At 38.6% G+C, this 16,662-nt stretch overlaps 1 pseudogene; it reads left to right on the top strand.

Annotated features, from left to right (window-relative positions):
• LOC130035184 (contactin-associated protein-like 3) overlaps window positions 1–16,662 on the top strand; it is a 201,800-nt pseudogene that overhangs the window by 162,775 nt on the left and 22,363 nt on the right.

The raw sequence follows: 16,662 nt of genomic DNA on the forward strand, positions 1-16,662 counted from the left end.
AGGGAGATATGCGCTTCATAGAAACTGTTTGAGAGAGTTTCTTTTTCTTCAATTTCTTGGAAAAGCTTGAGAAGAACTGGCAATAGGTCCTCTTTAAATGTTTGGAAAAATTCGCTAGTGAATCCATCTGGACCTGAGCTTTTGTTTTTCGGAAGAATTTTGATTACAGTTTCAATTTCCTTGGTGTTAATAGGACTATTCAGGTATTCTAGATCTTCTTGATTCAGCCTTGGGAGATTATAAGAATCCAGAAATTTATCCACTTCTTCTAGGTTCTCTTATTTTGTGGCATACAGACTTTCAACGTAATCTCTGATGATCTTTTGAATTTCTTTGGTTTCTGTTGTGATATCCCCCTTCTCATTTCTGATTCGGTTTATTGGGGTTCTCTCTCTCCCTCTCTCTCTCCCTCTCTCTTTCTTTGTCAGTCTTGCTAATGGTTTCTCTATCGTGTTTATTTTCTCATAGAACCAGCTTTTGGTTTCATTGATCTTTTGGATTGTTTTTTGTGTTTCCATGTTGTTGATTTCTGCTCTAAGTTTTCTGATCTCTTTCCTTCTGCCTGGTTTGGGCTCCTTTCTTGGTCCTTTTCTAATATCTTGAGCTGTGAAGTCAAGTTGTGTATGTGGGCCCTTCTTTCCTTCCTGAGAAATGCTTGCAGAGCCATAAATTTTCCCCTTAACATGGCTTTAGCTGCGTCCCATAGGTTCTGGTAGCTTGTGTCTTTATTCTCATTTGTTTCCAGGTACCTTTTAATTCGTCCTTGACTTCCTTCCTCATTGTTCTACATTGAGTTGTTTAATTTCCAGGTGTTTGATTTGGTTCTCCATGTCTGTGTGTGATTCGCTTCTATGTTCAGTGCATCATGGTTTGAAAAAATGTTGATACTATTTCTGTCTTCCTGATTCTATTGAGGTATGTTTTGTGGCCTAGCACGTGGTCAATTTTGGAAAATGTTCCGTGTTCCCTGGAGAAGAATGTGTATTCTTTCTTTTTGGGCTGTAAATCCCTGTTAGGTCTATAAGTCCTTTCTATTCTGTTTCTTCCTTCAAAGCCATTTTTTCCTTGCTGAGTTTTGTTCTTATTGATCCAGAGGTGATAATGTGATGTTGAAGTCTCCAGTGTCTACTATTGTCTTGCTAGCAATGTCCTCCTTAAAATTGTTAGCAGTTGTTTAAAATATTTAGCTGTTCCCTCTTTAGGTGCATATACATTTAAGAGTGTGATTTCTTCCTGTTGTACGTATCCCTTGATGAATAGAAAATGGCCTTCGCTGTCCCTTCTAATCTTTTTCAACCTGAAATGTATGTCGTTGGATACTAGTATGGCCACTCCAGCTTTTTTGAGGGAGCTGTTTTCTTGCAGGATTGTTTTTCATCCTTTAACTTTGAGTCTGTGTTTGCTCTGACTGTTCAGATGAATTTCTCGTAGGCAGCAGAATGTTGGGTTCTGTCTCTGAATCCATTTTGCCACTCTGTGTCTCTTAATTGGTGAATTTAGATTGTTGACATTGAGAGAAATTATTTTATGGGGCTTTGTGTCATCTTTCTGTAAGGGTCTGTTGTGCTTTGTAGGGCTTGTCTTATCTTATAGTAGCCCCTTTATCCCTTCTTTTAGGTTTGGTTTTGAGTCTATGAAGTTTCTGAGCTGTTGTTTATCCAGAAAATAGTGTACCGTTTCTTTCGTGTTTGAGTGAGAGTTTAGCCGGATAGAGTATTCTTGGTGAAGTGCTCAATTCAGTGAGTTTTTTTACTATATCCCACCATTGCCTTCAGATTTGGAGGGTTTTCTCTGATAGGTCTGCTGTGAATCTAAGAGGTGCTCCTTTGTATGTGATTTACTTCTTTGACCTTTCTGCTTGCAGTATTGTATCTCTATCAGCAGCATCCACCATTCTATGCTATGTCTTGGAGTGTTATTGTTAGGGTCTCTTATAGCTGGCACCCTTTGGGCTCCTTGAATCTGAATGGCTGCATTGTCCAGCTCTGGGAATTTTTCAGCAATGATTTGTTTAAGCGTTGCTTTTTTATTGGGATTGTTTCCCAGATCCTTGGTACTCCAATGATTCTAATGTTGTTCCTCTTGGAATCATCCCCTAGGACTCTGATTTGCTCTAGAGCTATTTTGAGGTCTGTTTCCATTGTTTTTTTTTTGTTGTTGTTGTTGTTTGTTTATAAGCTTCGTGCAACTGATCTTCCAGCTCACTGATTCTGTCTTCAGCTGTAGTCATTCTACTGTTGAGGGCACACACTGAGTTTTTTAATATCATCTATCGAGTCCTTTATTCGTGACACTTCTGTGCATAGCTTTCCAATTTCTGCTCTCATTTCTTCCTGTAATTTCTCGATTTTCCGATCCATTGTTTCTGTCATGTCCTCCTTATTTTATTGGATAACTGTGTCACTGTTTCTTTGAGTTCATTGAACATCTTCATTACTTCAAATCTGAATTCTTATCAGAGAGGTCCCTTAGGTGAGTAATACCTAATGAGGCTTCTGGACTCTTTTCATCATCCTCTTCTCATGGTGGGCATTTGCACTGTTTCTTCATGTTGGTATGGTAGCATGGAGACTGAGAGTTACATGAGATTGCTGGGTCTGATTAATTTACCTGTGGCCGCTCAATCCAAAGTTAGGTCACGCCTACTTCTGTGAGACCATGCCCACTGTGGAAGAGGCCATGCCCCCCTATGGGTACCTGGTGTGTGTGAGGGGTACAACCTGAGGGATGGGTACAACCTGAGGGATGGAGTGTTGGGGATGAACAGGAAGAGGCTCAGGGATGATAGGCTCAGGGTCTTAGAGAACGTCTGGTGCATGTAGGCAGCGAGAGCGAAGTCCCGGGTTCGAATTAAGACTGACCTGAGGGATAGAGAGGTCAGACGCAGTGTTGGGGATGAACCTATTCTCACTGTTTGTATCCCTTCTTTTTGTAAACAGATTCGTTTTGGAATTCAGCTTCCTTCAATACTGAAACATCATACCTCCATTTCCCAGCATTCCGTGGAGAACTTAGTGCTGACATGTCTTTCTTTTTTAAGACCACAGCCCCTTCTGGAGTGTTAGTAGAAAACCTGGGAATCACAGACTTCATCCGGCTGGAGCTGCGTGGTGAGTGACCTTATCTGGACATAGCCACTGAGTACCCAATTATTAATAATATGCCCTTTATAGACCTTATTTTTATAAGATGCCTATTTGCTTTTTCAGTTGTATTTCTCTATTAAATACTAAAATTCTATAATCTTTAATGATCATTTCAATAGTAAGGCAAAGGATTGTGATATTCGATGCCAATTTTGTGTTGTGAATAGCAATTTGTATAATCAGAATTTGACACCAAATGGGCCAAATAGCATCCTACTAGGCTATGAAACTGTTTGATATAATTCATTAGGCGCATTATAATTGTTTTGTGCAGAGGTTAATTTCTTGCTTCCAAAATTTCATACAGTGCATGCAATAAAGTTATGTGAAGATTTAAACAGTTTTTACATGAATACATTTGTCATATTAAACCAGGTAACTTGTTTGTTTCATTACTAAAGATTTAGTAATTAGCAAGATGAATAGTGCACCTGAGAAGGAATATGCTAAAATAGTTTTACTTTTTCCCTCCAGGTACAGACTTATTTTGCTCTTAAGCCAATTGGGAATGGCAGTCTGTTTTAGCCCACGGTCCCCTTTAAGCGAACATGTCACCATACTCTTCTCACATCTACTCAAGTCATATTTTCTCCCTGTGAATGACCATAAGCAACTCACATCTATATTTCTAGCTTCTGCGGAAGTGACCTTTTCATCTGATATGGGGAAAGGACCTTGTGAAGTCAAAGTGAAGTCCTCTACCCCCTTGAATGACAATCGGTGGCACTATGTGAAGGCAGAGAGGAACATTAAGGAAGCAACTCTCCAAGTGGATCAGCTCCCTGTCAGAACCCAGTCGGGCCCTGCTGATGGGCACTCCCGCTTACAGCTCAACAGCCAGCTCTTTGTCGGTGAGTGCTGTCATTCATAACTGTGCAGTGCTGGGAATAGATTCAATGACCAAGAGACAATGGTTACTATAAATAGTTACCATAGCAATGGCAAAACAATACTACTATGGGCTCCATAATCTCAGGTCTCCATATTTAACATATAGTGTTGGGTGGAGATCCAGAGGGATCAAGGGGCTTGACCACATATACAACCAAAAGAAAATTCTAAACTTGTATTGAACTGTTTCCCATGTTTGCACTCAATATCATATAGAGTCTATTTGTATTTCTTTCAGTCACTTCTTAACAATGGTCTTTATAAAACTCTTGCCCATTTTTGTCTATTTCTCCTACTTTGCCTCTCAGGGGAGTTAGAGAACATGCACTGTAACTGGGACCCAGTCATCATCTGTCTCCTGGGAAACAGATCTGAGGGATCATGCAGACATCGCTCAGGGTGTTTATCCATGAACGACTCTCATCAGTCTGAGCCTCAATTCTCTCTGCACCTCCCTTTGGTCCCATATCATGCACCATATTTAGGGCCCAAGCTTTCTCCTTTTTCCTCATAATCCTTTTTTAAACATTAAATATCTGAGTCTTAGAAATATTCCCTCTTAATTTTCTTGCTTATTGTTTCATTGCTGTTAGTTTCTTCCATGGGGTAAAAATGATTTTTGCTACATTACATTTCAGACAATAGTAGTGTGATTTGGAAACTAAGTAGATTAAAGGATTCACTCTTACTTGGCTATTTTTTTATGTTTTACATGAGACATTTCTAAGTAAATAAGGACACAACCCAATTAGATACAGACAAAAATCACAAACTAGCATACAGTCTGTTTTGCCAGAGGATACCTCCAGCATCTTTGAGTCTAATGCCATGCAGTGAGTTAAACTATGTGTGTATACAGTTCATGGAATCATAAAATTCAACTTCAAGCATAATTAGTTCTTACCGAGCTAGAGTGTCCTTCAATTAATTATTGCAGATTATACTATATAGCTCTATCTTCCGATTTCAAGTCTAGAGTATGAACTAATGGAATGCTAAATTTTAAAAAAGAATTTATGAAAAATCTACTCCAAATTAACATTATCCACTAGGGTAATATTACTGAAGCCTGAGAACTTAGCTGAAAATTCACATTTTGGGTAACTCCCATTGAGTCAAATCTCTAGAATGAGCCCTCAGATCTGTTTTGAAAACAAGCTTCCAGCTTTCACCTGTGCTCCCAACTGTCACTGTTACTGTCCTCCCACTGTTCATCGATTTGCGCGAGAGGGCCCAGTAACATCTCCATTGTGAGACTAGTTGTTACTGTGTTTGGCATATTGAATACATCATGGGTAGCTTGCCATGCTTTGTCATGCGGGCGAGATACTCTTGGTAGCTTGCCAGGCTCTCTGAGAGGGGCGGAGGGATCGAACCTGTGTTGGCCTGGTCTGCCATGCACAAGGCAAATGCCCTACGCACTATGCTATCGCTCTAGCCCCCAATAGGTAAGAGTAATTGTCTTAGGCTCACATAAGATGTGATGAATGGAAAGTATTTATTATTCAGGTAGTATTCAAACCATCCAGCTTTAGATTGTTAGGATAGATAAGATAAGCTGAGGCCTTAGTTATTATGTTAAATCTCTTTTTCTTTGCTCTTTCCTTGATTCCTTTCTAAAGCTTCATTAACAGAGAGATATCTGATATAAATATTTGTGTTATATAAAGAAAAATTTTAGATATGCTATTTGTATTATTATATAGTTCAATAGATGATAGTCAAAACAAATTGTAAAATTGTATTATCAGTTACGTATTATGTATAGCAATAATGATATTAATTACATAACAAATCACAAAAATTACAAAACAATGTATATCAATTTGCAATGCATATTTATATTGCAAAATTACAACTGTGTAATATTTGCTATGCATTCTAATCTATAAGTTTATAATATATTGTAAGGATTTTTAATTATGTAATTGTATTTCAGACACACTTCATTGAGTATAAATTTTGAAAAGGATCACTGATAGTTTATATTTCATTGCTTATAAAAAATGAATGTCAAAAATCAAAATGAAACATGAAAAATACTGTTAGAATATGTAACCAAATTGGTTTCCATATTGTTGTTTGATGATTTCTTAAATTGACTAGAGTCTATATTTTCAAAACCACATATGATCATAACACGTGGGGCAGTATTTTAGTGTTAGTACTGTCATATATTTGCCCTGGAATATTAGCATGGCAAGACACAGGACTGTGACACATCTGGGGTGTTTCTCTGGCAGGAGGTACAGCAACCAGGCAGAGAGGATTTCTGGGGTGCATCCGGGCCCTGCGTTTGAATGGGCTGGCCTTGGACTTGGAAGAAAGAGCCACAGTGATGCCAGGTGTGGAGCCAGGATGCTCAGGTCACTGTGCTAGCTATGGACATCTGTGCCACAATGGAGGCCTCTGCCAGGAGAGGCTTAGGGGGTTTGTGTGTGACTGCACCTCCTCTGCTTATGATGGGCCCTTCTGCTTCCATGGTGAGTGGAACCCGGGACAGGGATCCCGGGGATGGAAAACACAAAATAATGTTGTAGTATACGGCTTGCAGAAACATCTCCCTGGGCTCTGTCTCCATCTTGCCGTTTAACTGGAGAAGAGACCAGGTTCAGTTTGCAGACCCTGAAGACTATCCTGTGAGATCTTGGTGCCAGTCCTCAGAGGCCCCTCAGTACAGTGCCACGAGGAGACTCATAAACTCCACTCTGTCTAAGCTGGATTTTTAGTGATCATGAAATGAAGCATATTGGATCATCAATAAATGTCATTTGATTTGGGTCTATGATAGGATTAATACAATCTTTGTATCAATATTGCAAAGTTTGACCATTTACACTGAATTAATTTGGTCTATAACATTATGTGGTTTTTAGTATATATATATATAGAGAGAGAGACAGTAATTTATATATAATTATATATATACACAGTAATAAATATAAAGGATCTCATCACCTGAGGTCTAGTGAAAAGTTTCATCTTCCCTTCTGGTAAATGCTATTTTTTTCTATAGTCTACAAGTTGATTTGGGTCTAGGAAGATAGATAGAAAGTTGATTTGATTTGTTCATGTGTTTATTTTCTTTAGCTGCTACATGAGTTAAATCATCTAGTTTTTAGTTTTCTGTTTCAATGAGTATGATATCCTCTGGGGCCATCCATGTTTTTGCAATTGACATGAATTCATTTTTCACAGCTGAATAACGTTCTCTCATGAATTCTGCACACAGCATCTTTATTTATTCATTCATGTATGGGCACTTAGATTGTTTCCATCCCTTGGTGATTATGAATAATGATGTGATGAGCAGGGATCTGCACATGTCTAATAAATATATCTCTTTACATGGATATGTGCACATTCTTTAGGTAATGACACAACTGTGCAATCGCTGAATAATATGGTAATTCTGTTTTTAAGTTTTGAAATACTATTTTCCCAATTAGCGTTGGCTATCCATTATAGACAATACATAATGGATAAACAATACATGATGGCTACTTGAATTAGCATTCCCAATAATAGAATTTAAACTTTTAATGTGAAAGCCCACACACACAAGTAGGTAAGACATCTGAGGGCTAGTTGCACCTGTAGGAGGAAGGGATTCAATCACAGCACCAAATGGTCCCTTGAGAACTTCCCTAAGTGACGCTTGAGCACTGAGTGTAGAGAAGCCTGAACACTGCTGACTGTGACCCCCAAACCAAAATATCCAAACTAAATTTAAACAAGAAAACATGTAAAAATGATGTCACTCTTGTTTTCTGTCTTAGGTAGTCTTTAAATATAAATAGATCAAGACTCTTGCATTTAACCATAATGCTCAAAAGGAGAGAGGGACAGAGACAGAAAGACAGAGACAGAGAGGAAAAGAGTATGCCATTGAGGCAGGTTGGAGAAGAGGTGTGGGGGAGGGAATGAGTTGGAAATGTACACTGATGGAGAGATGGGTGTTGAAACATTGTATGAAATGCAAGCATGAATAGCTTTGCAACTATACATCACAAGGCCTCAATTTTAAAGTCTTTGGCTTTTACATATAACAGTTATATGTGTGTCATTCCAGAGGTTTCTGCATATTTAAGAACTGGCTCATCAATCACTTACAGTTTTCAAGGACCTTACCACCACACCCCCAGCAAGAACACCAGCTCCTTTGCAACTGGATCCCATGAGGATCTAACACTGACAGGAGAAAAGACCGCGATAAGCTTCAGGACAACAGGGCTTCCCTCCCTACTGCTCTTTGTTGGGGCCTTCTCAGAGGAATACTTTTCTGTGATCCTCACCACAAATGGTGAGTGTCTGTAGTGTAAGACTAAAAAGAATGAAATTGAAAGTTAGCACCATGCAGGGATGGGTCCTTTTCATGTTAAGGTGCAACATAATTGGGTGGCCTACACATCTCTATTTATTAGGCTTCACTTATTATCACAAATAGTTGTAAATAATGTCCACATTTTAATGAATAAACAAATGAGTCTTCCATAAAATGCTGATCATTTTATGAGATCAACATAAAACTACTCCCAGGATGTATTTTTCTGTTCATCAATAATCTAAATGACTTACACAATGGAGTACTATGTAGCTCTTAGAAAAGATGAAGTCATGAAATTTACATACAAGTAGTACAACATGGAAAGTATCATGCTAAGCGAAATGAGTCAGAAAGAGAGGGATAGACATAGAAAGATTGCATTCATCTGGGGGATATAAAGTAACAAAATATGAGATTAATACCCAAGAATAGCTGAGATCAGCACCAGGAGGATTACTCCATAGCTTAGTGGCCAGTCGGGCATTCTAGAGGAAAGGGCAGCTCAGACAGAGAAGGAAACACCAAATAAAGGGTGTTTGGAGGACCCTCCCAGGAGGGGAGATGCATGTCGAAAGTGGACTATGGACTGAACATGTTTGCCACTCAATGCCTCTTTTGCAGACCACAACACCCAAAAGGAGAGAGAGAACACAGGGGATTGCCCTGCCACAGAGGCAGGGGGGATGGGGGGATGGGGGGATGGGGGTGGGGGAGATATTATCCATGGTGGTGGAAAATGGGCACTGGTGGAGGGATGGGTATCTGATCATTGTATAATCAAACCCAAGCACAAAAAATTGTAAATCTACAACTGTACCTCATGGTGTTTCACTAATAAAAAAAAAATTAAAAAAATTAAAAAAAATAATAATCTAAATGACTTTTTCAGGTAATTTGGAAACAAATTTTTTATCTGGTATGTAAATTTATTAGCATTTTTTATTGAATCACCTTGAGATATAGTTACAAAGCTTTCATAATTGAGTTTCAGTCATAAATTTTTTCACCACAGATGTCCCCAGTATCCACCCCCACACGACACCAACCCGTCTCTATGGCAGACAATTTTATTCTTACTCTCTCTGTACTTTTGGGCATTATGGTTTAGATATAGATACTGAGAAGTCATCATGTTTGGTCCTTTATCTACATTCAGAAAACATCTCCCAGTCTGAGCTATCCCTCCAACCATCATTGACTTAGTAATCACTTCTCTATCCTGGCTGTCTTCTCCCCCAGCTTGTAAGGCAGGATTCCAACCTTGGAACAATCTTCCTGGCCCTTGACTCTACTGTCTTTACGTGTTAGTCTTATATTATGTTATTTTATATTCCACAAACAAGTGCAGTCATTCTATGTCTGTCTTTCTCTTTCTGACTCATTTCTCTCAGCATGATACTGTCCATGTTCATTCACTTATAAGGATATTTCATGACATTATCTTTCCTAACAGCTATATGTTATTCCATTGTGTATATATACCAAAATTTATTTAACCATTCATCTGTTCTTGGGCACATGTGTTATTTCCAGACTCTGGTTATTGTGAGCAGCGTTGCAATGAACATACAGGTGCAAATGTCATTTCTACTGTGCACTTTTGCACCCCGGCATATATTCCCCGAACTGGTATTGCTGGCTCATATGGAAGCTCAGTTTCTAGTTTTTTGATGTATGCCCATATTTTTTTCCAAAAAGGCTGGACCAGTCAGCATTTCTACCAACAATGAAAGAGAGTTCATTTATCCCCACATCCTCAGCAGCACTGCTTGTTCTTGTTCTTTTTGATGTGTGTCAGTCACTCTGTTGTAAGATATCTTATTGTTGTTTTGATTTGCATCTCCCTGATGATTAGTGATGAAGAGCAGTTTTTCATGTGTCTTTTGGCCATTTGTATTTCCTTTTTAAGGAAGTTTCTGTTTATTTCCTCTCCCCATTTTGGTGCTGTTGGAGGATTTTTTGGCACAGATCTACTAATGTCTTGTATATCCTATGTATTAACAACTTACTGACAGGTATTGGATAAATAATTTTTTCCAATCAGTGGACTCTCTCTGTATTTTGGTAACTGTTTTTTTTTTCAGTGTAGAAGCTTCTTAGTTTAATGTAGTCCAATTTGTTTATGTTTTCTTCCACTTGCTTGGCCAGTGGTGTTTAATCCTTAAAGATGCCTTTAGCTTCAATTATAGTGGAGGACTCTGCCTACATTTTCCTCCATGTGCCTTATGGATTCAGGCCTGATACTTAGGTCTTTAATCCATTTTGATCTAACTTTTGTGCTTGGGGTTAGACTGTTAGGACGCGGATCCTGATCTCCCTTTAACAACAAAGAGACTCCAGAGACTGCAAACAGCAAGCAAGGTTTATTGTAAGACTGGCTAGCCAGGGTCAAGCCGCCTACACAGACATGCCGGTCAGATAGGTGAGGCAAGACCCCCGAACTTCTTCAAAGGGGATCTTATATAGGCCTTCACTGGCCATTATAGCAAAGCCCGTGCATTTCATAGCCAATAGATTTACTTTGTAACAACATATACTTTCTTAACCAATCCATTTAAAAGTACATCACTCCTTAGTCTATAGATTCAAAGATCAGCATTTACGTACATAGGCATTGTGGCTAGTGGGCTAGTGGGTAACTCCAACATTTGGTTAACACCTGGCTCGATTTGATTTGGTGGAAGAGGATAAGGGAAAAGTTCCTTACAGAGGTAACAGATAAGGAAGGGCCAACAAATGGTTTCTGAATTTACATCCCAGCAGGGAAGAGTCAACAAATAGTTTCAGAATTTACATCCCAATAAGGAAGGGCTTCACAGCTAAGGCTCTACTAGGGAGGGGGCAGGAAATGGAGAGTTACTAAGTAGTAGAGTTTTAACTCTGGAATCTCCCTCTGGGTCCCAAGGGACCTTGCAAGACAGAGATCTGAGCTCAATTTTTTTTCAGATAACTATCCAGTTTTCCCAGCACCACTTGCTGAAGAGGCTTTCCTTGCTTCACTTCACGTTTCTTGCTCCTTTGTCACAGGTTTAGTGATCATATACTTGAGTGGCTGTGTCAGAATATTCAACTCTGTTCCATTGGTCTGCAGGTCTGTTTCTAGTCCAATACCATGCTGTTTTAATTACTACTGCTTTGTAGTACAGTTTGAAGTTGGGGAAGATGATGCAACCTATCTACTCTTCCCCAAGAATTGCTTTAGCTATTTGTGGGACATTATTTTTCTATATGAATTTTATGAATGTTTTGTCAATTTTTTTAAAGAATGTCATGGGTACCCTTATAGGGACCACATTGAATCTGTATAATGCCTTGGGGAGTAGTGTCATTTTGGTAAGGTTAATTCTCCCGATCTATGAGCAAGGGATAGGTTTCCAGGAAATAAGATTTTTTTTTACATAAAATATTTCCTCCATCTAAGCAAGGAGCTGCATTAAACCTCATAAAAGATAGTATTATATGGTTTAAGGGGCCAAAAGATAGCACAGCATGAAAGAAACTTGTCTTACACCAGCTAACCTGGGTTTGACTCCAAACAGTGCAAATGGTTGCATGGTATGACAAGGCGCCATCTCTGAGCTCAGAGCCCGGAGTAAGCTCTGAGCACCACTGGGTAAAACTGGAAAAGAAAAGATAAGCTAACAGGGGCTAGTGTGATAGGACAGTATGTAGGCTACTTGCCTTGCACTCTGTGAATCTGTATTCTGATCCCTGGCATTACATATGTTCCCCTGAGTGATACATGAGTATAGAGAAAGGAGTAAATCCTGAGCATCGCCAGGAGAAATTCCTGAGCACCACCAAGTTTAGTCTAACCACCACCCCCGAAAAAAAAAAATAAAAGAAGAAAGCAAACAAAGTATGCTGATATCCATAAGTATGAGATGAATAAGATTTACCTAACTCATCACTTATTTATGTCATATCTGTATCTAAAACCAAGCGAGTTATTACTCAACACTTGATCACCAAATCCTTCTAAGATGCTCAGTTAGAGAAAAGAATCAGGCTACAACCTTGCTTCCTTGAGCATGTGGAAGCTGAGTGCTCAGAAAGCTTGCTATTATCTCTCACTGATTACTTTAGAAGGAGAGAGTAAAGAAGAGGAAGTTTCCCTTCCAAGGAGGAAAGCAGAGGGACAAAAGAGTGATAGTACACTCTTCAGAGGGATTTGCATATCATGGCAGATCACTAACATCTGTCTTATTTTTCCTGTTTCGTGATTCTTCAGAAACATTAGTAGAAAATTCGAGCAATTGCAAAACTTAGTTATGCAAATGCAGACAGCACAGTGATAGGGCGGTTTGCCTTGAATGCAGTCAGCCAGGCTGAGTCAGGTTCAATTCCTCCACCCTTCTCGGAGAACCTGGCAAGCTACCAAGAGTATCTTGCCCACACGGAAAAGCCTGGGAAGTTACCTATGACATATTCAATATGCCAAAACACAGTAACAACAAGTCTCAAAAAATGGAGACGTTACTAGGCCCGCTCGAGCAAATTGATGAACAACGGGAGGACAGTCTTTCAGTATTTCAGGTACTGATTTAAAATGCATCAAAATAAGCGACATTAAAAGAAGTTATGTTTATGGAAAGTGAATGTTAATGTATTATTGCCAGAGGTTTTATCATTTAGTAATATGAATACCACATGAATAATTAACTGAGAACCAAGCTTTAATTTTCTTATGTTTAACTTAAGTTTCTACCTTATGTAAGAAAAACTGAAAAAAGAGACATTTTAGGCCAGTGAGATAGTACAGTGGTGGTGTGCTTCCCCCTATGTAGTTCAGTCATCAATAGTACATGGTTCCCTGAGCCCTGCCAAGATTAAGCCTTGAGCACCCACAGGTGTGACTCAAAAGGTAAAAACACAAAATAAATGAGACAGTTAGGTCGTTACTATTGAAATTAAGAGTAAAATAGGGCACTCTGAATTTGGCCTTCAGGGCTGGAGCGATAGCACAGCGGGAGGGCGTTTGCCTTGCTCGCAGCCAACATGGCCGACCCGAGTTCGATTCTCCCACCCCTCTCGGAGAGCCCGGCAAGCTACCGAGAGTATCTCGCCCGCCCGGCAGAGCGCGGCAAGCTCCCCGTGATGTAGTCGATATGCCAGACACAGTAACAACAAAGTCTCCAATGGAGACGTTACTGGGCCCACTCGAGCAAATCGACGAACAACGGGAGGACAGTGATAATGACAGGATGTGTACACAAAGAGATCAAAATCCAGTAAATTACAACAACCCTGGCACAGACAAAATCCAGAAGACGTACGCTCAATAAACACTTGTGCTTTGGTTTACTGTCTCTTAGGATGGAAAAGCTTATATCTAAAAAAAAAAAGCCATTCTATACTGGGGTCCTTTTCACACAAGTGAGTGCTGTTCTGATCAGTGGAAATTTTAAGTGGTCACAGGTCATATTTTAGCCCTGGTTTGTCTTGGGTTTTCTTACAAGCCCACCTGCAGGTTCCTATTCCTGCCTCGAACAGCCTGGTGAGAGCCTGATTCTGGGTCTTTCCCCAACTCAGACTGGCTCTATTGAATAGAAATATTAATTATCAGGTGAGCCCAAATAAATACACATTAGATTTAAATTGAACTGAACAACAAGTAAAAGGTTTAGGTTTCACACTGGAAGGGTTTTTTTTTCCTTTTCTCTTTATGAAATTCTGTTTTAGTTTAAAATGCCGTTTCCCCCTTCTTTAGGAAGTTTGCAGATCACATATAAACTAGACAGACACCAGGAACCTGATATTTTTAATCTTGGCTCTAAAACTATGGCTGATGGGAAACTTCATCGGGTGACAATTAGCAGAGAAGCAGCCGCAGTCTTTGTAGAGGTAAGACAGTAAACGCAACAGCATCAATAGTCATTTAGAATGTGACTTTCAGAGAAGTGGTCCATTTGATAATAAATGCTAAGAAAAGAGCTATGCTTTTGGCAGACTTCCATAGTTCTTTCAAGGACAATAAACAGCATGTTTTATTGTTTGATATTAGTTGTTATTTAGCCTATTAAATGTAATTAATATGTGACCACTTAAAATACTCAGCTGTCCTTTTCTTTGGTATGGAAATGTTGTCCAGCTTATCACAGTGACTATTGGTCCCATTCCTAAGGGAACATTTTCCACTGGATGACCAAAGAATCAGTGCTACCAGTATTTTAATTCAACAGAGAAAGTAAGACCCGGCTGAGAGTGAGAATATATTTTTAAAATGACTATTTAAATTATGCATTTGAAAAGTGTTTTGAAGAATAATCTATATATTCAATCACTATATTTGTTTTCTTACATGTTACAGTACAGATTATTTTGGGCCATTGAGAACAAAACATGAAGTATCATAGTAAAGGTGATAAATATCCACAAAAGGTTCCCCCATAACACTTAAATCTCAATAAAATAAATGGTCTGCATATGATCAAAATAGATAAGCAGTGTCTTTCAAAGCTTATTTCAATTTAATTCTTGGTAACAAGGTAAAATTTAAATGTATAATGAATTTTATATCTAGACTAGAGAGATAGTACAGTGGATACTATCTCCTTTTTGAAATTTCCTTTTGAAAATAGTAAAAATTTTAAGATTTGAAAAATTTTAAGATTTCATTACATTTCTTTGTTGATTATATATCTATTTCATTGCATTTCTTTGTTGATTATATATCTTTGGTAGGTACTTAACCTGGGGAAAAAATTAAGGGACAGGGTGGAGTAGAATTTGATATATTATGAAAATTTTCTATAAAACAGCTTTCTCCCTTGATCTTTCTAATATCATTAACATATGTTTTGATTTTTTAAATGATTTTTGTCTCATTTTTATTATCAAAATTGTTCACCATTTTGAATGGACAATGCTGGTGGACGTCTAATAGGTTAACCAGAATACAAGGACACATGTCATCCTGTCCTCGGGGACCGAATTCAATGCAGTCAAATTCCTGACACTGGGGACAATTTTCGGTAAGTGTCAGAATGCTGTCACTTCGTGATGAGGATCTGAAGTGTTAGGATGAAGACCCAGAAGGTGTTTGCCATGGTGAAAGGAATTCCTTCTCATATTTATGATATCCCAGGGAGTGAAAAAATCTCAGAAGCTGTGACCTTGTCTCGGGGACAAGTAATCAAGAATAAGTGCTTCTGACCTTTCTACACACAGCCTTTGCTTGATAATCAAGCAGAATGAAGGTTGGTTGTTTTTGTCTAGCAGTTAGGAAACACTAAACTTCTTGGTTTCTACTGTATAAACCAAGCTCACACTGACAGAAATCAGGCATCAATAAATGACTTATTGATAAAGCTAGATTTTTACACTTTAGAAAGGATGATTTTTACTTTAGCCAAGAAGTATGCTTTGGGTCCTGTTTTGCCTGGGAAGGGGGTGAAGAGGAGAGGTGCCTTTATTGTCCCAGGTAGTGCTGTACCATGGCTCCGGTCCCCTCCCCTGTTTTTAATAAGAATTTTTTTCATTGACTACTGCAAGTTTTGCATCCTACGCTTAACTCATATTCATTCATGTATTTCCCCATATATTAAAACAATTTTTGCACGGCAAAGTCTGGCAAGCTACCTGTGACATATTAAATATGCCAAAATCAGTAACAACAAGTCTCACAATGGAGATGTTACTGGTGCTCGCTCAAGCAAATCGATGAACAACGGGAGGACAGTGCTACAGTAGCAAATTACAGATGTGATATTCTACAAAATACCTTCATGACCACTATTCACTCTCTTCAGATTCATGATACTCTTTTATTTGAAGATGATTTTTTCCCTTTGGTTTTTGGGCCCACCCAGTTGTGCTCAGACTAACTCCTCACTCTGGCCTCAAGGATTTCTCCTGGGAGGCGTCAAAGGACAATAGGTGGTGCAGCAATGAGACCCAAGCTGCCTGCATGCGAGGAAAATGCCCCACCCACTGTACTGTCTCTTCACCTCTAGATATAAATCTCATTATACATTTAAATTTTTCCTTTTCATCAAGAATTAATTTAAAATAAGCTTTGAAAGGCATAGTTTATCTTTTTGATCATATATAAGATATTTTATTGAGATTTAAGTGTTATGGGGGAAAACCCTTTTGTGGCTGTTAATTACTTCTGCTATACTCCATATTTTGTGATCAATAGTTCAAAAGAGTCTGTATTATCTTTTCAGTCAATGATATACTGTTTCTTTAGGTCATTTATTTTACCCCAATTTTAAAACAATTATTTAGGCACTATGACTTATACTGTTATGAATAATATCTCTGTATACTGTTAAGAGTAATGTTACTATACCT

This window comes from Sorex fumeus, unplaced genomic scaffold, assembly GCF_029834395.1.
Source record: "Sorex fumeus unplaced genomic scaffold, SorFum_2.1 ptg000063l, whole genome shotgun sequence".
NCBI lineage: Eukaryota > Metazoa > Chordata > Mammalia > Eulipotyphla > Soricidae > Sorex > Sorex fumeus.